Here is a 24,866-nt window from a genome sequence, read left to right as displayed (position 1 = left end):
GATAAACTTTCCTTATTTAGTTAGACTGTAGCATGGTAAAAGGTACAACTAAAACTGCATTGCGTCTAAGGCTTGCATGTGGTACTTTTTAAATGTGACCTTTCTCCTTCTCCTTCACTTTACAGCTTAATTGTAGTATTGAGGTTGGAAATACTTAGTTATCAGCAAGTATTTATATCTGTCTGTAAAGACTTTTAATAATGTTTATAACAACGACGTTATTTCTAATACTTGTAAGTGGAAACAGCTGACATACCATGAGGCATATGGATTTGTTGAAGTATATCATAAATATCATACTTAATTAAACAACAACAGTTTGCCGCCATACCCAGCATGAATGAATCTCAGAAACATGATGTGAACTGAAAGAGGTTACACACCAAGAGGTGCACCCCAAGTGTTTACATGATGTTCCAGAAAGGCAAAACTAAGTTGTTTAAAAGTAAGAAAAAAGTTGAGAAAGACCCCTCAAATGCTGTTTTCCCTAAATTTTTTCCTTAAAAAAATAAACTGGATGGGGGGAAGGGGGGAGGCTGGAAAGGGAGGTGAAGGGTAAACAAAGGAGGAGGCTGCAATGCTTGGTAAGAAATGTATGCATTATCCTGCCCATGTAATTGTAACCCCTCTGTACAGTATGTTCTCAAATAAAATAAAATAAAATTTAAAAAAAAATAAAAAATAAAAAAATAAACTGGATAAATTATCGGCATTTATGCTGCAGCTCCAGTTCCAGAGTAGTCCCTCAGAATAGAACAAGAACAGGTCTTGTTTTTTTCTTTGTGAATGGTTAGATGGATGAGCTTCAAGGGGGTGATACTGCCCCCTATAGGTCTTGTTGGGAACTTGCTACTTTCCCTTTTTTGCTTTGTATTTCATACTTATTGAGTCAGGTGCTGGTGGCTCATACATGTAATCCTAGTTACTCAGGAGGCTGAGATCTGAGGATCGAGGTCCAAAGCCAGCCTGGGCAGGAAAGTCCTTGATACTCATCTCCAGTCAACCACCCAAAAGATGGAAGTGGAGCTGTGGCTCAAGTGGTAGAGTGCTAGCCTTGAGCAAAAAAGCTCAGGGACAGTACCCTGAGCTCAGGCCTGTAGTGAATTATTATGAAATACTGACATAGTGTATTACTAAATACTGACAAAGTGTTTTATTGAATACTGACATGGTAGGTTATTGAATAGGAATATATTGAGTGTCTGTGTGCTGAGAAATAGTATGAAATATTAAGCTGTAAGATTAGGAGTTAGAAGTTAGAAGTTAGAACTATGGAATATAGAGATAAGGACACACCCAGGGAGCCTACAGAGCTGTCACCAAGACAACTAGCCCACCAGATAAACCAGACCCAGCCAGAGGCAAGCCAGCCCCACCCTCGTCCATAACCGGACTAGACCAGAAGCGAAGCTGTCACCAAGGCAACCGTGCCTGCTACTGATGATCAGATATAGCCAGAAGTGAAAAAGCCCAGCCTAAAACATATAAAAACCCAGAGCAGCAGAGACCCAGTGAGACTCTGTATTGGACGGGCCCTCCACTGGAGCTGCCCCAGCAAGAGAGCCCCTACTCCCTCCAGGGACTCAGAAGCAGCCCGGAGGACACCCTCAACGAACTCCCCTTGACCTCTGGACCAAGTGACGGTGCCACGTGAGCTGCCCTGGGTGTGGGACACACTTAGTAGAATTAGGCATAAGAGTTAGTTATTGGTGTGGATTATATTTGAAGTGTTTGAATAAATTGAGTGAAACTTATTAGTCTAAGCATGATGCTATATGCATGGTCAGCACATGGCCCCAGAAATTAAAAAAGGAAAAACGAAAGTATCCTAAGACACTCCTGTCAAGCTGGGGATGTGGCTCAAGAGGTAAAGCGCTTAACTACTAAGTAAAAGGCCTTGTGGTCAAACTCCAACCCTAGTACCACCAATAAATAAATAATAAATAACTGAAAAATAATCTCCCCCCCTCCCCTTCCTCCTCCTCCTCCTCCTCCTTTTCTTCTTCTTCTAGATTCTGCGTAACCAGCAAAATATGCAAATCTTTCTTCTCTCTCTCTTTTTTTTTTTTTGGTCGGTCGTGGGGCTTGAACTCTGGGCCTGGGCACTGTCCCTCAGCTCTTCAGCTCAAGGCGAGCCCTCTACCACTTGAGCTACAGCGCCACTTCCGGTTTTCTGGTGGTTTATTGGAGATAAAAGTCTCATGGTCTCTCCTGCCCGGGCTGGCTTTGAACCACGATCCTCAGATCTCAGCCTCCTGAGTAGCTAGGATTACAGGCGTGAGCCACCAGCGCCCGGCTCTTCTCTTTTTGAGTCTGGCTTCTTTCACTTCTTGATTGCTGAATAATATTCCATTGTGTATATATGCCATTTTCTTTCTTTTTTGTTGGTCATGGGGCTTGAACTCTGGGCCTGGGCGTGAGCCACCAGTGCCCCGACGCTATATTCTTAATCCACCCCTCTGTTGGTGGGCATCTAGTCTGGTTCCTTATGTGGCTATGGTGACTTATGTGGCAAGTAAACATGGGTGTACAGGTGTCTAATGTAGTTCTGACTTTGATTTCTTTGGGGATGGCAGAGGGAAGGGGTACTAAGTGTGGCTATTAGGGAGACAGTTATGATCTAAATACATGATATACATGCATGAAAATGTTGTTGTAAAGCCTACTGTTTGTATAATTTCTGCACATTGATTATGTCTTGTAGAGTCTGGAAAATTCCATCAACCTGTGACACTGAGATAGAAAAAGAGAAATAAAGACCAGTTGCCAGTGGCTCACACTTGTTACGCTAGCTACTTGGGAGACTGAGATCTGAGGATTTTGGTTCAAAGTTAGCTTAGATAAGAAAGTCGTGAAACTCTTCATCTCCAATTAACCACCAGAAAGCCAGAAGTGGAGCTGTGGCTCAAAGTGATAGAGTGCTAGCCTTGAGCAACAAGAGCTCAGGGACAGTGTCCAGGCTCTGAGTTCAAGCGTCATGATGGACAAAAATTTTTTTAAAAAATTTAAAAATTCAGGGGCTGGGAAGGTGGCTCAGTGGTAGAGCGCATGCCTTGCATGCATGAGGCCCTGGGTTCGATTCCTCAGCACCACATAAGCAAACAGAAAAAAGCCGGAAGTGGCACTGTGGCTCAAGTGGTAGAGCGCTAGCCTTGAGCTGAAGAGCTGAGGGACAGCGCCCAGGCCCAGAGCTCAGGCCCCATGACTGGACCCCCCCAAAAAATTAAAAATTCAAAAAGAAAAAGAGAAATAAGGAATCCCCTTCCCCCTTCCCTTTTTCTGCTCCTCCCTCTCCCCCTCCTTCTCCTTCTTCCTTTTGACTTTTTGAAGCTCTGAAAGGAAACTGAGAGCAGCTGAGGCAGATGAACACACACACACACACACACACACACACACACACACACACACACCGTTATCAGCCAGATGTGTTTATTGAGGGAGCTGTGGGATGTACTGGGTTCAGGTTCAGGGCTAGCCTCTTCTGTTCCCGCCTGGCATCGGGGTTCCTGGCACTGAGATGATCCACGGCCTTTCTTTCACCTGGTACTTGGGCTTCACACAGCACACTTTACCATTTGAGCAGTAGACATACACCTTGTCCTTCGGGGAGCATCTCCTATGACATTTGCCGTGCGAACTCCAGCATCTTTGGGCATCACCTGATTCAAAGAGGAAGGGAGACATCATCGGTGGTAAGAAGAGGTCGGCCTTGGATTGAAACATACTGAAATAGACGTGAGAGAGGGCCTCCTAGGCTTGTACTCTTTCTACCTAGGAACATTTTTCCTTTGCTGCACTCTTTGAGCTACCCACTTCGCCCGTGGACAAACTGTGAAACCTTAACCGTGAAACCTTAAATTTCCCATGGAAGAGTGTCACTGCGAGGAAACTGGCCTCAAAGAACCCCAAGCAAAGAGGCACACAAATGTCTAATCATGCAGAACGACAAAGCCTGCTGCCCAAGGCAACCACAGGACACCCACTCTTCTTTCCACGCTAGAGATGCCAGTCTCGCTGTGTCTGAGAGCTGCCCTGCTATCAATCAGCTGAATAAAATCTTGAAGTTCGATTTGATTTGCTATTTGAGTCTCTTTTCATGAAGTCGGACAGAGGGTGAAACAGGGAAAAAGATACGGAATGGACAGGGAAGGCTATGTAGAGGGGAAGAGACTTCTTACTTCTCCTCTACACTCAATCCCAATCTGCCATGGGGTGTTCCTCTCAGCATGGGAGGGAAAGGCATAGTGGTAAAGGGCATGGACCATTGGAGCTCCAAGAGCCTGGCTCTCCTATGTATGTGAGACCTGGAGATCTTGAGTATCATTTCTCTTTTGAAGAAAACGCTACTACTAGCATCAGCTTCAGAAAGTTGTGGATGTTAAAATGAGAAGACATAAAAATCTACCAGCATACAAACTTCAGACTCAGCATGGTGGCCACATACCTGTATTCGTAGCAGACACAAGGCTGAGACAGAAGGATCACGAGTTTTGGGCCAAGCCTGGAGGCACGGCTCAATAGAAGAGCAATTGCAAAATGAAACAGACAAAAAATAATCACTAAGTGCTAGTAGCTCACACCTGTAATCATGGATTTCCTGCCCAACTGGCTTCAGACTTGATCCTCAGGGCCTGAGCGCTGTCCCTCAGCGCCTGAGCGCTGTCCCTCAGCTCTTCAGCTCAAGGCTAGCATTCTACCACTTGAATCACAGTGTCACTTCTGACTTTTTCTGCTTATGTGGTGCTGAGAAATCAAACCCAGGGCTTCAGGCATGCAAAGCAAGCACTCTACCGCTGAGCCACCTTCCTGGTCCCTCACTCTCCAGCTTTAAGCAATGGTATGATTGACCAAAGTGTGCCCCAAACAATAGGCTTTGGGCATTGGTCAATGCAGCGTAAGGCTGTGATCTTCCAGCCAAGTCTGACATTGTCACCACATCCAACTACATGCACAAGGCTTTGGGTACAATTCCTGGCAACACCAGAAGAACGACAACAAAGATAATCGTTTCAAGTAAAATGAGAGCAATCTACACATACATTTGTATGTATAGAAGTGAAATGTATGACTCTAATCCAGAGATGAGTGTAGGGAAGCGGAAGTACTGTCTGTCTACACGAATTGGCTGGTTCCCATTGACAGGCTGGCTGTGACAGGGAAAGACATTTGTTGTAAACCTTAGAGCTAATTTAAGATCTGGCACAGAGATTGGGAGAAGATGAGTTTAGAAGATAGATGGTGTGAACTCTGGAAAGTGCCTTTGGGATCAATGAAAGGAGAAACATGGAGGGAAAGCTCCTGGCAGTTAGAAACTTTGTATTTGAAATCATAGCAGCAAGAATGGAACATGACATTCTTCCCCAAGAAAGCAGCTTGATTTTCTCAGGTGCAGTGCCAGAAATGGAGTTTGGGGAAACAAAAATCCCATCTCTCTCTTAATTTTGTGCTTTCTGTGGAAATGAAGCCCTGAATCTGTAGTCAGCCTGGGTCTGATGTTAACCCTTTGCACTCTGTCTTGTGCTCCTGCTCTTGCCTTGTCTTGACAGACATCATACCTAAACTCTTTTTCCCCTGTCCTTTTTTTTTTTTTTTGACAGTTCTGGGGCTTGAACTCAGGGCCTGGGCTACTGTTCCTGAGCTGCTTTTGCTCAAGACTAGCACTTTACCACTTGAGCCATAGCGCCACGTCCAGCTTTTTCTGTGTATGCGGTACTGAGGAATCCAACCCAGGGCTTCATGCATGCTAGTCAAGCACTCTGCCACTAAACCACCTTCTCAGACCCCTTTCTCTGTTGTTATTCTATCTTTCCTGTATAAACTGTGCTGACAAGTAACCACACAGTAGCCATGTTTGGTTACTCAGCCATTTTTATGGATAGCTGCCATTTTTATGCCAGTGTTTCAGCTAAGTAGAGAATTTCATACCATCGAATACCATCATTTTGCAATGCCCAAACAATGATTTAGATGTAGGCTATGGGCATCAGCAACTGTTATTGACATTTAAAAGATAACTAGCTATTTAAAGATCGTGTTACCACAAGCAGTTGTACACCAGGTGTACAAGTTGAGTCTCACCAGTTATCTGACTTCAGGTACCAATTTTCAGGAAACACAGAGGTCAGTGGAATGCTGGGAACTTTGCCCCAAGGATGCAGCCAGTAAAATCTGTACTTTGAGAGTTAATAAGTCAGTGACCAATGTTTCTCAGTAGAGAACTTGTAAAGGCAAAAAGAAAAGGATGAAGGTGGAACCACCAAGCTTAAAGGAGTTTTTTTTTGTTGTCAGTTGTGGGGGTCTGAACTCTGGGCCAGGGCTCTGTCCCTCAGCTCTTCAGCTCAAGGCTAGAGGTCTACCTCTTGAGCCACAGAACCACTTCTGGCTTTTTCTGTTTATGTGATGCTGAGGAATGGAACCCAGGGCCTCAGGCATGCAAGGCAAGCACTCTACCACTGAGCCACTTTCCCAGCCCCTTAAAGGAGTATTAAAGGATCTGTTTTTGTTTTTTTTTTGGGTCCGGTTGTAGGGCCTGAACTCTGGGCCTGGGCGCTGTCCCTCAGCTCTTCAGCTCAAGGCTAGCACTCTACCACTTGAGCCACAGCGCCACTTTCCGGCTTTTTTCTTTTTTGCTTATATGGTGCTGAGGAATCGAACCCAGGGCCTCAGGCTTGCAAGGCAAGCGCTCTACCACTGAGCCACCTTCCCAGCCCTAAAGGATCTGTTTTAAAAAGGTGTCAAACTGTAAACTTGGCTATTCAGGAGGCTGAGATTTGAGGCTCATGGTTCAAAGCCAGTCTGGGAAGGAATGTTCACGAGGCTCTTCTTCTTCTTTTTTTTATTTTTTGGTTGGTCGTGGGGCTTGAACTCTGGGCTTGGGCGCTGTCCCTGCACTCTTCAGCTCAAGGCGAGTGCTCTACCGCTTGAACCACAGCACTACTTCCGGTTTTTGAGTGGTTTATTGGAGATAAGAGTCTCATGGACTTTCCTGCCCGGGCTGGCTTTGAACCATGATCCTCAGATCTCAGCCTCCTGAGTAGCTAGGATTACAGGCGTGAGCCACTGGTGCCCAGCACAAGGCTCTTCAATTAACCACCAAGAAGCTGAAATAGAGCTGTAGCTCAAGTGGTAGAGTGCCAGCCTTGAGGGAAAAAAAATCAGGAGCAGCACACAGGCCCTGAGTTCAAGCCTCAGGACACATGCATATATTGTCAGGGATTCCTCTGGGGCAATGTGACCATTAAGAAATGCAAAGCAAGGCCAGGAATGGTAGTTCATGCCTGAGGTTCCAGCTGCTTGTGAGTCTGAGATAAGATTGTAATTCTGAGGCTGGCCTAGACGAAAGCGTGAGACCCTATCTGAAAAACAAATTAAAATGGAAAGAAGGGCTGGGAAGTGGCTCAGTGGTAGAGTGCTTGCCTTGCATGCATGAGGCCATGGGTTCGATTCCTCAGCACCACATAAGCAGAAAAAGCTGGAAGTGGCACTGTGGCTCAAGTGGTAGAGCACTAGCCTTGAGCTGAAGAGCTGAGGGACAGCGCCCAGGCCCAGAGTTCAGACCCCACAACTGACAAAAATAAAAAATTATAATAGGAAAAATAAAAAAGGAAAGGACTTGAGGGCATGACTGGAGTGGTGGAGCTTGGGTAGAAAGTGTGACACCCCCTGATGTAATCCCTGAACCCCCTCTCCCCCACAAAGCAGAGAAATGATTATTATAAAGGTCAGGATATTCCTTACCTCTCTTTAGAGGAGGGAGAGCTGCCATGAGAAGCATAGGTAGGCTTTTCCTGACCCCTCCCCTTCTCACACATAGGGCCACCTGCACAACATCCTGGAGTGGAGGGTGGTGTGGCTGAGTGGGAAGCTGTGGTTGTCACAGCTGGTCCCTAAGATCTACCACCATTGCTGACCAGTTGCTTCCTGTACACTTCTAATGGCCATGTCTTGCTGTCTTAGCTAGTGGGTTGTCCCGGCCTTTGGAATTCCCTGAGCAGACCCCAGTCTCAACCCACCATCCCTGCACTAAGGAGGGCCAGGTTACCTGGAGTGAGCTGGGCCAAGAGCAGCAGAACGGCCAATGTCAGTAGCAGGAGCTTCATGGCTGGAGCTGCAAGCCAGATGTGCGAGCCCGCGCAGTAATGGCAAAGTGAAGGGGAAGCTGTACTTGCTCGGATCTTGTGGGGCACATGTCACCCACACGTGCCCTCTGATGCCTACAGAAGCAGTCCCAGACTTGAGGCACCTCCCTTTGTCTTTTAGGTCAGCAAGGCAAGGTCAGCCAAGGTCCAAGGCCCAGCAGCAGTTGAGTCTCTCCACCCAGCTCTGCAGCGCCTGAACCAAGGGACCACAAGGGGGCGCCACCAACACAGACTCCAACGACTCCAATGCTCTGGGGGAAGGGGACATTGAGAGTGCGTGGGTTGAAGAACAGTGAAGACCCAGCTAGATGAGACGAAATAGGGTTACAGAGGCTCATGTTGGCGTTGAAAGCGAGAAATAGGATGCAACCGGAGCAAAACCCGGGAGGAAAATGGACAGCAAGAGGTGAAACTCAGCCTGGGTTCTAACCGTGCAGGAGACCCTACCCATAGGGTCGTCCTTGGGGACACCAGGCTGTCTTCCTTTTCTTTGTCTTTATTTTTTTGTTGGTTGTGGAGTTTGAACTCAGCGCTTGGGCTCTGTCCCTGTGCCTCTTTGTGCTCGAGGCTAGGGCTCTACCACTTGAACCACAGTGCCACTTCTGGTTTTTGAGATAAAGAGTCTCATAGGGACTTTTCTGCCTGGGCTGGCTTCGAACTGTGATCCTCAGATTTCAGCCTCCTGAGTAGCTAGGATTATAGGCGTGAGCCACCGGCGCCTGGATGTCCTCTTCTTCTAAGTTCCAAGAACAGAAGCCCCTTCTGTTTTTCAAGCATGCCCTGCTTACTTCCCTTAGCCCTAGGGGAACCTCTTAGGGGTCCTTTTTTTTTTTTTGGTTCTTCCAACCTGCCCCTCAGTTAACTACCCTCCATTCCAACCATTGATGTGGTTTCTGCTTCTGACTGGACCATGCCTGAGGCAGAGGGCAAGGGTGTAGAAGCATACATAAGACCTACAGTACACAAACAGTGAGATACCTCTGTGGGGACAGAAATCGAATGCCTGGAAGATGGCAGGGTAAGTGGAAGGACGAGTAATTTTTAGTAAAGCCTTTGCAGCAAAGAAGGTGGAGTGACATAGGCTGGGCAGGGATTCAGTGCCCCAACCCTAGAACTCCATATGCTTGGGATGTGTGCTTCTGTGAAGGAGAGAGATGCTGTCAAACAAGCTTCAGTCAGGGAAGCAAAACTTCTAGTTGTATTATAGAACAAGCATTTTATTGTAAAAAAAGCCTCAATTTAATAGTAGAAAGTGCTGAGTAGGGGAGGATTTTTGAAAAGGAGCAACGTCACTAACTGGCATTAGAAACAGCATTTTCCACTGGGCACTGGTGGCTCATAACTGTAAGCCTAGCTACTCAGGAGGCTGAGATCTGAGGATCACACTTTGAAGCTAGCTCAGCAGAAGTCTATGAGATTCTTCAATTCACCACCAGGAAACCAGACGTGACATTGTGGTTCAAAGTGGTAGAGCACTACCCTTGAGCAAAAAGAGCTCAGAGACAGTGCACGGACCCCAGAGTTCAAGCCTAATGACAAGAAAGAAGGAAAGAAAGAAAGGAAAAAGAAAAGAAAGAAAGAAAGAAAGAGAAAGAAGGAAGGAAGGAAGGAAGGAAGGGAGGGCTGGGTGCCAGTGGCTCAAGCCTGTAATCCTAGCTACTCAGGAGGCTGAGATCTGAGGATCGTGATTCAAAGCCAGCCTGGGCAGGAAAGTCTGTGAGACTCTTATCTCCAATAAACCACCAGAAAACTGGAAGTGGCGCTGTGGCTCAAGTGGTAGAGTGCTTGCGTTGAGCTGAAGAGCTAAGGGACAGTGCCTAGGCCCAGAGTTCAAGACTCACTACTGACAAAAAAAAGGAAGGAAGGACAGAAAGAGAAAGCAAGCAAGCAAGCAAGCAAGCAAGAAAACATTTCCCACGACGATGACAAAGCCTAGTGGAGTAACTGCTGGTGATGTCTGAGTGAAGGTGCCAAGGGTCCTTGGTGGCCTCCTCCATGCAGTCATGGTATTCCAGCATTTACAATGTACACACAGAGGGGAGGAGACTTGGCTGACTCTGGACATGCCCAGTATGTCTCTCCATCCAGTTCCTCACCAATACATACTCTCTAACCCCGGACTCGCATCTCCCAAGACCTGCATGGTTGTGAGGGCTTATTCCTTTTCTCCTGTGTCCAGCAAAACCAAATCAATTTACCTGTTGTATCTGAAACTTCAACTCTTAGTGTTGAAAGGGAAAGCTTTGGAGCCTTTTGTGCATTGTTTCCTCTCTGCCTTTTTTCTTGCTGAACAGTTGTTGCTGTTCAAGGTTGCTCCAGAGTTATATTATCTTAGCCAGGCCTAGCTGGAAGGTAACTCTGTAACTCTTAGAATTCACATGCTCAAGAGAAAAAACAGTAAGTAGAAAGGGCCTTTAGAAAATCCAAGAGTTAGTAAAGTCTGCATAATAGCTGAAAATTAAAGTAAGCAGACAACCAGCCAACAGAAGCAAGCAAGGTAGAAAAGAGCCAGTAAGAAAGAGATGAGGTGTAGAAAAAAGTTGTAAGAAGGCAGTTTGTATGATGAAATAAGATTTTCCCCCCAAAGTAAAGGATTGTTCTAAAATGGAAATAGACAGAGAAGGGCAAAACTAGAAAGATAAGAACAGGAGAATTGTGATTCTATTTGTGCCAGGACCCAATTGATTGAATATGGCAGAGGATAAGGAGATGCAAAACAGTTGTAAGAGAACATTTTCTCCAGGAAATGAAAACATTTTTGAAGTTATTATTGTTTGTATTTTTTTGGGGGGGGGGGTTGGGTGAGAGGAAGGAGGAAACAGAAATGGAGGGAAGAAGGGTGAACAAATGAAGTCATAGTATTTATTATACACTATTAAAAAAAATGAACTATGCAATTTGTGAGCAGGGACAGGAGGGAGAAACTTGGGGAAAGTGAAGGAAAGGGTAACATTGTCCAAGAAGAACTGTACCCTGTACCTGACATGGAATTGTAACCCCTCTGTACAACACCCTAATAATAATAACAATAAATTTATATTAAAAAGAGAACATTTTCTAACTCAGAAATGATTTTTATGTGGTAAAATTAAGCTTCGCTTCATAGTAAAAGATTGTTCTAGAGTGAAAATAGACAGGTCCGGGCAAAAGCCGGGGGTTATAAGTCTATCACTGCAAGAATGCAGCAGGATTTGGGTTTAGACATAATTGATAGGAAAACAGTGCAATCTTGGTAAATTTGGCTCTGAAGCCAGAACAGCTGCTCCCCAAGGAAATGGGAAGGTGAGGGGCACGTAGGTACCTCTTGTACCTCATGGGTTTAATGGACCGCTGTTGAAGAGGCCTTGGTGGGAACAGCAAGGAAAAAATGTCTGCTTTCCTCCTTCAGTTATGCAGCTTCCTCTTGGCCCTTATTCACACTTCCTACCAGGAAGAGGCAGGAAAATGAAATGGGGTTTGCACACTTAGAGTTCCCATCTCTCAGAACCAGTATTCATGGGTAGGATTCAAGCCAACACAGAAACTTAAGAGCAGGTACAATTATTCATTAGAAGAAAACCATGACATAGCATTATTTTTTTAAAAATTTGATAACAATTCCAAAGTTGTGGCAATTTTAAACACTGTAATTAAATTCTTTTGCCTGGTACCAGTGGCTCACACCTATAATCATAGCTACTCAGGAGACTGAGATCTGAAAACTGCAGTTCAAAGCTAGCCTAGAGCAGGAAAGTTCCTGAAACTCTTTAATTAACCACCAAAAAAGCTAGAAGCTCAAGTAGAAGAGCCTTGGGTGAAAAAGCTCAGGGACAGCACCCAGGCCTTGAATTCAAGCCCCCAAACTGGCTCATGCACATACACACATACACCACACACAATTTATTGTCACTAAGCATAGTCTGACTGGGCAGTTTTTGTTATTTATTATTTATTTTGAACCAGGCTGGTGTGATTATGGCTGGATTATCTAGAACAGAGCCACTTGTGTGCCTAGTCATACTTTTAGGGTTTTTTTTTTTGGTTTGTTTTTGTTTTTTGTTGGTCATGGGTCTTGAACTCTGGGCCTGGGCACTGTCCCTGAGCTCGTTAGCTCAAGGCCAGCATTCTACCACTTGAGCCACAGTGCCACTTCCAAAATGTCCAGGATGTTAGTTTTTGTTTGTTTATTTGTTTTTCTAGTCATACTCTTTTTATTTTTTTTTGGGTCCAGTCGTGGGGCCTGAACTCTGGGCCTGGGCGCTGTCCCTCAGCTCTTCACCTCAAGGTTAGCGCTTTGCCACTTGAGCCACAGCGCCACTTCTGGCTTTTTTTTTTCTTATGTGGTGCTGAGGAATCGAACCCAGGGCCTCATTGCTGCAAGACAAGCGCTCTACCACTGAGCCACCTTCCCAGCCCTAGTCATACTCTTGATAGCAGCTGTAGATGATTTGGCTGTGTGTCTTCTCCACAGTAGGGAAGCTCTGGTTGACTCATGTGATAAGAGATACAGGGTTCCAGAGAACACTGGCAGTGGCGAGGTGACAGACATGACTCAGTTGCCTTTTTTTTTTTGCTAGTCCTGAGGCTCTAACTCTGGGCCTGGGCACTGTCCCTGAGCTTCTTTGACTCAAGGCCAGCACTCTACCACTTGAGCCACAGCACCACTTCTAGCTTTTTTGAATAGTATATTGGAGATGTGAGAAAAAATATATAATATATACATATATATATACACATAGACTGTGTGGAGGGGGAGTTAGAGGAGAGACGTGCCACAAGAGGCTGCAAGAGGTGCTTCCCAGAGCTTGAGGAGCGCCCAGGCGGGCAGAGAGGCGAGAGGCTGGCAGAGATGCCTAAGGAGAGCTAAGGCCTGTGGAGAAGAGTAAGGCCTGTGAAGAGTGAGGCCTATGGAGAGGTGAGGCCTGCAGAGGGGAGGCCAGTGGCACTGTGGCTCAAGTGGTAGAGCGCTAGCCTTGAGCTGAAGAGCTGAGGGATAGCGCCCAGGCCCAGAGTTCAGGCCCCATGACCGGACCCCCCCCAAAAAAGAGATAAGAGTCTCAAGGAGGGGCTGGGAAGGTGGCTCAGTGGTAGAGTGTTTGCCTTGCATGCATGAAACCCTGAGTTCGGTTCCTCAGCACCACATAAGCAGAAAAATCCGGAAATAGCTCTGTGGCTCAAGTGGTAGAGCACTAGCCTTGAGCTGAAGAGCTGACAGACAGCACCCAGGTCCAGAGTTAAGGCCCCACGACTGATCAAAAAAAAAAAAAAGGGTCTCAGGGAGTTTTCTGCCTGGGCTGGCTTTGAACTGCAGTCCTCAGATCTGAGCCTCCTGAGCAGCAAGGATTACAGATTGAGACCCGGCCCCCAGGTCAAATTACCCTGGTTTCTTTCTTGCCTTTTTTTTTTTTTTTATTTTTACTAGTCCTGGAGCTAGTTGTTATGTCCTCTAGTGCCAATGTCCTGTTAGTTTAAGCAAGTCACAAGGTGAGCCTAGATTTAAAAAATGGGGAAATAGACTCTCTTGATGGAGAGAAGCTGCAAGATCTGGCTGTCACATATGAAATTTAGGACCGAAGTTCTAGATTTGCTGTTCAAACAAATGGGGATGGAGCATGGCATAGTAATGCATGCCTATAACCCCACTACCAGCACTCAAGATTATGAGTTTTTAAAAAATATAATTGTATTGTTATTATTAAAGTGTTGTATGGAAGGCTTACCATTTCACAACTCAGGTAATGCATACATCTCTCTTTTGGACAATGTCATCCCTCCCTTCCCTTTCCCCCAGTTTCCTCCTCCACCCCTGTCCACTAGTTGCACAGTTCATTTTCCACATAGTGTGTGCTGAATATCATGATTGCTTTTGTTCACACTTCTTTTCCACAGTGCCCTTTGTCCCTCCCCCCTCCCCACTTCAAGAAGCGGTAAAAGGAAAAGAAAAGGAAAAAGAAAAAAACCCCACACGACCACCACCAGTACCAACAACAAAAACATAAGTAACTCATATTTCCGTTTCCTGGAATTCATTTTCAATAAATACTATTTTACACATTCAGGAGAGTTATGCCTTTGGGTTCCTCCCCTATTGGTATTCTTTGGTCTCACTGTTTGTGTGTGAATGCCTAGAATTGTGCACAGATTATCATGTCCAGATACAAGGATTATGAGTTTAAGACCAGCCTGGGTACATAGTGAGCCCTTGTCTCAATAAAACCAAACACACACACGCACATACACACACACACACAGATGGTGGGAGAGTTTGAAGTGAATATTAAGCCTTTAGAACAATCGGTGCAAATCGTTGTGCTTTGATTATATTAGGAAGAAGCTCACAGAGGCGTTGTGGTGTGTATGGGCTGTCTAGCATCTTGGTGTGCATATCTGGGGAAGGGGACTTAGTGTAAGGCGCTGAGCTATGCAGTTAGGGATGCTTACCTGCATATTTCTAAAGGCTGGATTCCTTTATCTTGAGGTATTAACCTACTTAGTTGAGCCTAACGTGGTGGCAGAAATGTAGAGTTTTGCAGCATTTCGTTTTCCATGTCTTTTCTGTATCCAGGGAACTGCAGTAAGGCAGACTGCATTGATTTTTACAGCCCATCAGCTCTAATCTTCCCGAGAGGGCAAGTGGCTTTCCAAGGTCACACAGCTATTAAGAACAACGAGCTGGATTTTTTCCACTCTGCAATTTCCCCTCTTACCCTCAATGCTAAAATCTTCCTTAAAACTGAGCTTTTTTTCTTCTTTTCTGGTAAAGTCCCTTTCTAAATGGGAAACACACATTTGCAAAAAGGAGCTGGTTGGGGGAGGGGAGGAGAAAGTAAGAGAAAAATGAGGGAAGGCATAACAAGACATGACAAGAAATGTACTTATTACCTTATGTAACTGTAACCCCTCTCTACATCACCTTAACAATAAAAATTAGCTGGTTTAACTTGCATTAGAATCACAATAGTGGTGGATTTGTAGACCTGATAATGTGGAACTTTGTAGGGCAGGAAAATATTATGGAGTGTTGGGGGATGTGACAATGGTTTGGCTTATCATTATTTGTTAGTATTTAAACATTTTTATTGTTATTGTAAAGGTGATGTACAAATGGATTAGAGTTACATACATCAGGTAAAGAGTACATTTCTTTTTGGACAATGTCACCCCTTCCCTGCATTCTCTCAATTTTTCCCTCCTGTCCCCACCCACAAGTTGTATAGTTCATTTTCCACGTAATGTTTAGTGAATACCTCTGCTGCATTTGTTCACCCTTTGTCCCCCCACTTCTGTGTCTCCTGCTTTATCCTCCCAAAGATGACAGGTAAATGAACAAACAAGGCAAAAGAAAAGAACCCAAACAGCCACAAATTTAAAAAAATCTCTTGTTTCCATTTCCAGGTATCTTTTATTGTTTGTTTGTTTTTTTTTTTTGGTCAGTTGTAGGGCTTGAACTCAAGACCTGGGCGCTGTCTCTGAGCCTCTTTGTGTTCAAGGCAAGTGTTCTACCACTTGAGCCACAGGGGCACTTCTATTTTTTGAATGGTTAATTGGAAGTAAGAGTCTCATGGGGACTTTTTAGCATGGGCTGACTTTGAACCATGATCCTCAGATCTCAGCCTCCTGAGTTGTTGCTAGGATTATTTATTTTAAGTAGTTGTACAAAGGGGTTTCAATTTAATAAATCAGCTTATGAATACAGTACATCTCCACAGTACATTTCCACAAGCTCAGGAACGCGCACGTGCGCACACACACACACACACACACACACAAAGACACACACTCTCCATAACATCCTTCCGGCTGTTGTATGATTAATTCTTGCTGGTGCCTAAAAGGTATAAGGGGACAAAGGGAGACATGGCAGCCGAGGGAGGTGAGGGCCACACTGTGGATATGGAGGCCTTGGGAGGGTGATTGGATATGAGGGAGGAAGGGGCTGGCCCAGGGCCCACTGTTCACATGGACAGCTGGACGCACGTGTAAGGGACATGTGTCCTAGCTGGTTAAAGGGAACAGAGTTCCCAGAGCTCTCACCCACTCCTTTGTCACCTCTGCAGACCACAGTGGACTCCGTGGGCCTGGGGAGTCATGAAGCCTGTGTTTCTGACCCTGATTGTGCTGCTGCTGTGGTCCCAGGTCATTCCAGGTAATTTAAACCTCTGCAAGGGAGGGAAGAAGGTGGAGAGTGAGTCTTGGCTGGACACTTTGGGCCTGGGAAGGATAGCAGATCATGGGTGGCACAATGAAATACTGCTTGTCTGGGAAAGGGGGGAAGAACCCTCAGATCCTGGGCTAGCACTGGCACCCCCATTTGCTAGCTCTGTGATGCCACCAGCAAACCATTCAATTCCATTGAGTTTCGAGTTCTTCAGTTTTAGATCACAAATTAGGCTGAGAAGGTCCCCATTGGACACAGGAAATTTGGAATGTAAGGAAACTAACGTCTTTATTTTCTGTAATTCATTGGAAGGTTTGAGGGTCTTCTGTCCCACCCATAGGAAAGTTGGAAAGGACACAGGGTCTGAAGATAAACTCAGAAGATAATGTTTCATCTTTTCTGATCTAAAACAGCCTCTTAAATCAATTCATTCTTTTACCTCATCCTCTGCTCTTTCCCATCAAGACAGCTAGATCTAGGAGAAAGTGGATGTCATTAGTTAAATATATTAATTAAAAAGTGTTGGGTTAGAGGCATGGCTCAAGGTTTACAATGCCTGCTTGGAAAGTGAGGTCAAACCCACAAAAATATAGAAAAAGAGGTATGAAGGGAAAATCTCACCGAGACTGTGACCCTAAATTAAGATGAAGTGGGTGAACAAGTGAGCAGTGTAAGTATGTTGGGAAGGTCAGGCATCTATTAGCTTAATGATTTAGCCAACAGATGCGTTCCTTATCCACTATTTAGTTACTTTGGAGTTTAGGGAATTCAGGGAGGAAAGTTTGATTCTTATCAGTTTGCAAGATAATGAATTAGCTTCTGTCAACCTCTGAGGTTGAGCAATTTTTTATGTGTGTGTGTGCTGGTTCTGGGGCTTGAACTCAGGGCCTAGGCACTGTCCTTGCGCTACTTTGCCCAAGGCTAGTGCTCTCCCACTGGAGTCATTCCTCCAGTTCTAGCTCTTCTGGTACTAAATTAGAAATAAAAATCTCATAGACTTTCCTGCTTGGGTTAGCGTTGAACCATAAGCCTCAGATCTCAGCCTGCTAAGTAGTCAGGATCACAGGTATGAGCTACCAGTGCTTGGTGAGCAATTATTTTTTTGCTAAGTATTATTTATCTTTTCTTTCTTTCTCTCTCTCTCTCTTTCTTTCTCTTTCTCTCTCTCTCCTTTCTTTCTTTCTTTCTTTCTCTCTCTCTCTTTCTCTTTCTTTCTTTTTTTTTTTTTTGTCAGTTGTGGGCCTGAACTCTGGGCCTGGGCACTGTCCCTCAGCTCTTCAGCTCAAAGCTCGTACTCTACCACTTGAGCCACAGCGCCGCTTCTGATTTTCTGGTGGTTTATTGGAGATAAGAGTTTCATGGCCTTTTCTGCCCAGGCTGGCTTTGAACTTCGATCCTCAGATGTCAGCCTCCTGAGTAGCTAGGATTACAGGTGTGAGCCACCGGCACCCAGCAAACACATAGTTTTGTGCTTAATATTTAGCTCTGTGCCAATGCCTCTTAATTTACTTGAATAAAGTGATTTCTCCTAGATTCCTTAGGAGAAGCATGAAGAATTAGTCTTGCCTGAGATTCCACGTGTGAACAGGAGTCTCTTTGTGTCCTTGTCCTTGAAAGTCAGCTTTGCTAGATGTAACATATTTTGCTTACTTTTTCTTTTCTTCAGTATCTTAAATACATGATATTGATTGTTCCTAATGTAAAGGATTATTGTCAAAAAGCCTGAGTATACTCTAATTTTCCTTCTCTTATGTTACTTAACTGACCCAATTTTGTGTAGTGTCCAGTAATTCATCTCCAATATAACTTGTTTTGGCTCAGTATTCCCAAGTATGCCTTTTTATTATATAATTAATTTTTTTTAACTCCAAGAAGTTTTGCTGAATATAGTTTATAGAGTTTGTTTTGTTTCCTTGTGTTTTCCTTTGTTTCCTTTTTTTTTTTTGTATTCTGAATTTCCTTTGCTGGTTGTCAGTATCTGTCATGTCCTATTGATTTCTTTTTTATTAAAACATCATCTTCTTCCCTTAATTTCTCTGCAGCCTGTTATTTATTTGTTTGCTGATGTGTTCCTTCTAGGTTTTTTTTTTTTTTTTTGTCGGTTGCTGTCCATGAGCTTTTTTGCTCAAGGCTACCACAGCACCACTACTTCCAGTTTTTAGGTGGTTAATTGGAGATAAGCATCTCATGGACTTTCCTGCCCAGGCTGGCTTTGAATCCTGATCCTCAGATTTCAGCCTCCTGAGTAGCTAGGATTACAGGCATGAGCCATCACTGTTCAACAAGTTAGTTAACATTTTTTACTTATGAAATAATTTGTAGAAGTTTGAATTCTTTCTGATGTCCTGTCATTTCATATTTTGTATTTATTTAATGCTAGTGCTTTAAAAATACTATTTAATCAAAACCTCACAAGGTGGATATTATATTTTATGTATTATATATATTTATTATTATATATATTATATTTTCCTTTTAGAAAAGAGGAGATTGAGCTGGGTGCTGATGGCTCACGCCTGTAACCCTAGCTACTTAGAAAGCTGAGATCTGAGGATTGTGGTATGAAGCCAGCCTGGGCAAGAAAGTCCAGGAGACTCTTACCTTCAATTACCTACCCAAAAGCTGGAAATGGAGCTGTGTCTCAAGCAGTAGAGCTTTAGCCTTGAGCCAAAAAGCTCAGGGCCAGTGCCCACACCTTGAGTTCAAGTCCTAGGGCCAGCTCACCCCCGAAAAGAGGAAATTGTTGCTTTGAGAAGGGAAGTGACCTGCTCAAGGTCTACTAGTTGACTTGTAACACGGATGGATTTCAAGTCCAGAGATATGGGTTCACAGCCTTAACCACTATAACCTGCTTCACCCAGAAGTGGGAACATTCTTGCTTGCTTGAAGGGTTGGTATTGGGATGGGTCTCCATAGATGCAAACTGTCATCATATGAAGTTTCTGACAGGGACTTTCCTTTACTCTGTGGTTCCTCCTCTACTGACTGCCCTCCACCCCCAGTCTCAGTCTAGAATTCATTTTCCCTCATGACTGTTTCTACTCTCTGCTTAGGCAGCACTGAGAGATGCTGGAATGCTCGTGGGATCTGCCGTGAGCAGTGCTACAGGAGTGAGAAGATCTACATTTTCTGCCCAAGTGGCAAACTATGCTGCGTGAAGCCCAAGAACCAGCCACTTGTTACCTGAAGTCTGACACCACAAAAGAAATGAGGCTAACCCCCACCCAGAGCCTTTCCTTTGTAGATTCCTGAGCTTTATTAAAACCCCTTTGGCTGATTTCTCTGTGTGTCTCTTCGTACACTTAATCATGCTTAAGCAGGAGAGATGTAGGTAAGGAATTACAGACAGCCTGCTTTACCTGTGGGTTCAGAATTGGAGATTTATCCAACTGAGGACTGAAAAATTCAGAAAAAAAATCACACCTGCCTCAGACATGTACAGACTATTTCTTTTCTTGACATTACTTCTGAAAAGTATAGCTGAACAGTTATTTATACAGCATTTACATGGTATGAAGTATTTAAAGTCATCTAGAGATGACTTAAAGTATAGCCAATTGCTGGTGTGTGGGGAATTGGTCCAGGACTCCCTGAAAAACCAAAATTTGCTCTTATATAGAGTGTCATACTATTTGCCTATAATTGATGTATACCCTCGCAAATGCTATATTATTATTCTTAGACATATGAAATTGTGCAAAATAATGGGTTTCATTGTGACATTTTCATATATACTTTGATCTTACCCACCCTCTTTACCTCTTCTTACCCCTTTCCTCTAATTCCTTTCCTCTTTCCTAATAGTCCAGTCCCTCTTCTATGTGTGTGACCTCTTTATTTTCCCCCCTCGGTTCCCTATGTGATAGAAAAGTGGGGTACTTGTCTTTCAGAGTCTGGCTTATTTCACTGAACATGATGATTTCTAGTTCCATCCACTTTCCTGCAAATCAAATGATTTGATTATTCTTTATGGCTGAATAATACTCCATTGTGTATGTACACTTTTTCTATATCTATTCATCCATTATAGGGCATCTGGGCTGTTTCTACACCTGGACTACAGTGAATGGTACTATAATAAGACATGGCTGAATGTTGACTTTGATTCCTTTGGGTATATATCTAGGAATGAGAATAGCTAGATCACATGGTCATTCTATTTTTATTTATTTTTTTTGAGGAACTCTGCACTGATTTTCATAGTGGTTACATGAATTTACCTTCTTCCAAACAGTATATAAGGGTTCCTTTGCCCTCATTCTCAAATCTTCACCAGCTTTTGTTAGTTTTATTTTCTTCATGATAGAAATTCTTACTATAGAATAGGAGAAAGTCTTTGTTCTTTGTTCATCTGACAGAGAATTAATATCTGGAATATATAAAGAACTAAGAAAAAACCCACTAAATCACCAGGTAATCCAATTAATAAATGAGCAAATGAATTGGACAGACACTTCTCGAAAGAAGTACAAGAAAAAGTATAAATGGCCAACAATCTAAGGAAAAATGTTCACTATCATTAGCCAATAGGGAAATGCCAACCAAAGCCTTCCATATACTTTAAATCATTCCTGTGTTACTTACTATCTCTAACATGTTGTCAGTGCACTACAAATAATTATTTAGGGAATAACAGCAAGGATTCTGTATATGTCTATGTCTGGTACAGATGAAAAGCTTTTCTGAATGTTTTTATTCATAGTTGGTTGATTTTTTTTTTTTTGGGTCAGTTGTAGGGCTTGAATTCTGGGTTTAGGCGCTGTCCCTGAGCTCTTCAGCTCAAGGCTAGCACACTACTTGAGCCACAGAGCCACTTCCGGTTTTCTGGTGGTTACTTGGAGATCAGAGTCTCATGGACTTTCCTACCAAGCTGGCTTTGAACCACGATCCTCACTCAGATCTCAGCTTCTTGAGTAGCTAGGATTATAAACATGAGCCACCGGTGCCCAGTAGTTGGTTGAATTTTTGAGAGTGGAACACATTGATAAGGAGAGCTGACTGCAGCTGTCATATGCAAATGGTTGGCCATTTCCTCCTCCCTCTCTCCCCTTGCCTCTCTCTTATTCTCTCTCACTCTCCCTTCCTTCCCTTTTATTTCTTCCTTCCTTCCTTTCCCTCTCTCCTTTCCTTTCTTTTCCCTTCCTTTCTTCCTTCCTTCCTTCCTTCCTTCCTTCCTTCCTTCCTTCCTTCCTTCCTTCCTTCCTTCCTTCCTTCCTTCCTTCCTTTCTTCCTTGGTTTCTTGTACTGGGATTTGGGCTCAGGGCCTTGTCCTTGATCAGTCGGCACTCTAGCTTTAGCCATGTAATCTCCAGCCTGGTTTTTGCTGGCTGTTTTGGAGATGGAGTCTTGAGGACTACTCTACTTGGTTTGACTTCACACGGAAATCCTCTGGAGCTGAGACTGTGGCTGGGATTTCAGGCTGAGCCAGTGTACTGGACTCACTTTGGCATTTTGTGTAGGAATTTGAGCACTAGAAGATACTGGAATCTGTGAAGGTTCTGGAATAAACTCTGTATGGATATTGAGAGGTAGCTGTATATAGAGAGGACGCTGGATCCATTACATGTTAGGGACTTTGTATTTTTACCTCATCTATTCATTAAAATAGCCTCATTGCTTTATTGAGGTAAAACTGATCAATAAAATTATATGTATTTAAGGTATACATGTTGATTTGATATGCATATACATGGTGAACTGATTACTGCAATTGAGTTAATCAACACATGCATCATTTCTCATATTTACTATGATTTTTGCCATTGTGATGAGAACATAAATCTACTCTCTTAGTAAATTGCAAATGTGTAAGTAGTATGACATTGCTAACTGACCAGTCACTGCTGTGATTTGGAAGGATTTGTCCCCTATAAAAGACATATCAAAACTGAAATACCCATGCCATTTGCGTTTCTGGCCCTCTTCTGGTGGCATGGGGTCATATCACTATTGTTGCTGTTGGGATATGAGCTGTCTTTCCAGAGCAATTGTTCCTTATTCTATGGTGCTCTTTGAGTAACTGTTTAACCAGTCAGCGTTTGATAGTGAGAAGACACAGACCAGCGTCTCTATTCCCCTGTCATAGATATGTAACAGGAGTAGGAAATAAAACGTTGAGGCCAGGCACAATGGCTCACACCTGTAATCTCAGCTAATTGGGTGACAGAGATCAGAAGGATTGGGATTTGAAGCCCAGAGAAAAAGCTAGTGGTTTTGGAAGCATACAAAGCTTATTTTTATTTTTATGTATTTTTAACTTTCCAATAGCTTTTATTTTTAAAGCATGTAAAAACTTTGGGCAAATAAAACCCTTTGTAAATTATCAAGTACCATGCAGATGTGTTTCGTTAGGATTCATTTGCACTGCTAGATGAAAGTAGCACCAAGTCTATTGTCTATATCAATAAACTGCCTTCAACAGGACCTTTTGAACCTGATTTGTTTGTATACACACACAAGTGGAAAATAAACTACAGGTGACTAAAGCAAGGGTTATTTTAAAAACTGCAATTTTCTAAGGACAGGACCCCTCTAGCTCCATCATACTGCATTACCCCCTCCATTCTTGGTGCACAGGAATTATGAGTGGCCTGGATAGTTTGGGATGGGGTGGAGGGGAGCCAAAGAAACTCACTGTAGGAGGAGTGAGTTTAATCTGATCTGGGGAGAGCAGTGGTCAGCACCTGGGAACAAAGACAAAACAAAGAGCAGACGCTGGCAAGGCCTGGGCAACTGCAGAGATAAGCTCCCTCCCCACCCCCCACCCCAAGACACAGAAGGGCTGGGAAAAAGAAACACGTTCTGATACAAAGTCTTCCTCTTTTTTTTTTTTTTTTTTAACCATCTGTCAATCAAGCCCAAACAGTAACAGTTACAGTGGACTCACTGCAGACACAAAAGGAGAGAAGCTGGCCTCCAATCTGGATGCTGACTCAGCCCTCCAGGTCTTAAATTCTCAATGTCTAAGTCACTGGAGAAGCAGGGAAGTGAGCAGAGCAGACTCTGGGGTCATCCTGAGGTCCCTTGGGTATGCTGACAGTGAAGAAGAGCCCGGACAGCTCCAGGGAAGGAGTCAGCATGCTAATGTTCCCAAGGAGCCAGAAATGAGAAAATCCAGAGTAAGCCTTGTTCGTGAGTACTACGCTAAGTGTTTCCCAAATATTCCCTAACTCAGTCTTCAGCAAATGTTTGAGGTCAGCAGAGAAAAATCTGATGACCGCTGGTTGGCTGCCTTCATTGTTCTTGGAGACCACAGTCTTATTTCATGTTAGAAAGATGACACTTCTCTTGTGAGGAGGAGACCTGGCCACTACTGTACTCAGAAGCATTTGTCTCATTTCTAATTGATCTGCCAATTGTATCAATCAGCCATCACTATCATCCCGCCCCCCCTTGAGCTCAGCAGCCTATGCCAGCAATCTATGATGGTGTACACAGTATTACTACTTGTGTGTTAGCAGGCAGGAATGGCTCTGTTTTTCACTGTTGATTTGTGAGTCCTCTGAGATGACTCTGTTCCATGTGTCTTTTTACCCTCCTTGGAAAACTGGGGAATGTTCTTTTCATGGTAATGGTAGGAAAGGAAAACTGAGAATATTTATTACCTCTTAAATCTTAGCTTCCCACCCACTGTCAACTTCAGCTTTTCTACTTCTGTCAAAACAAGTCACCTGTTAAGACCCAAGAGAAGGGAAAGCAAAATACATTTGCCCTGGGATAGGATCTTAGCAAATAAATGTGTGGATTCAAACAGAGGCAAAGAATAGGAGTCTATAATACAATCCATTATACCTGAAAAGAAAGAACACCATTGTAATATGTTTGTCATAGTGAAGATGCTAAACACACTATTAAAAAAAAAAGAGTTCTGCCCAGCATCAGTGGCTCACAGCTGTAATTTGAGCTACTCAGGGGGCTGAGCTCTGTAGACAAAGCCACTCTGGGCAGAAAAGTCCATGAGACTCATCTCCAATTAACCAACCAAAAGTTGGAAGTGGACTAAAGGCTCAGGCAATTAAGAGTACTAGCTTTGAGCAAAAAAAAGCTCAAGGACAGCACCTAGGCCCCGGGAGTTCAAGCCCCAGGGCTGGTACACACAAAAGTGACCCTAATAATAACCATAAAATTATATTTTAAAGAAAGTGAGAGTTGTGGTTTTCCTGTTCCTTCACTCCATAATGCTTCCCTGGTGGTCACAAAGTTATCGAGGTATTTCCCTCTGCTTTTGCTCTTCTTTTCTTATCCTTACCATTACTCACCAACCTATGGGACATCTTATGATGTTCATATTGCTGGAAACAACCCAAGACACACAGAATTATCACTCCTATTCTATCTTACTTGATTTCTCTCTTTTTCACAAGAACAGGAAATGTTCTCCTCCCTTCCCTTCATCTAGCACTCCACAATAAATGTGGTTGATGACTTGTCTGCCTGCCTTATCTCAAATAACTGTTCTCTTTATGGTTCACTGATCACGACAGCCATGTTCCTTGAGGCCTTAAATACCTGTCTAGACAGTCCGGAATGGAGGCCTTGGACTGCACTGCTAGTTCAGAAGCCTCCTATTCTTCTTTGAGCTCTTATCACTC

The 24,866-nt window shown here is 43.8% G+C and overlaps 1 pseudogene; it reads left to right on the top strand.

The window, feature by feature from the left end:
• Positions 1-1,517: 1,517 nt before the first annotated feature.
• Positions 1,518-20,138, top strand: LOC122120402 (annotated as a pseudogene).
• Positions 20,139-24,866: the final 4,728 nt, after the last annotated feature.

The sequence above is a fragment of the Dipodomys spectabilis genome, unplaced genomic scaffold (assembly GCF_019054845.1).
Source record: "Dipodomys spectabilis isolate Male_0828 unplaced genomic scaffold, ASM1905484v1 ptg000175l, whole genome shotgun sequence".
Lineage (NCBI taxonomy): Eukaryota > Metazoa > Chordata > Mammalia > Rodentia > Heteromyidae > Dipodomys > Dipodomys spectabilis.
The sequence above is the reverse complement of the archived record's forward strand: the minus strand, read 5'-3'. Positions and strand labels throughout refer to the sequence as shown.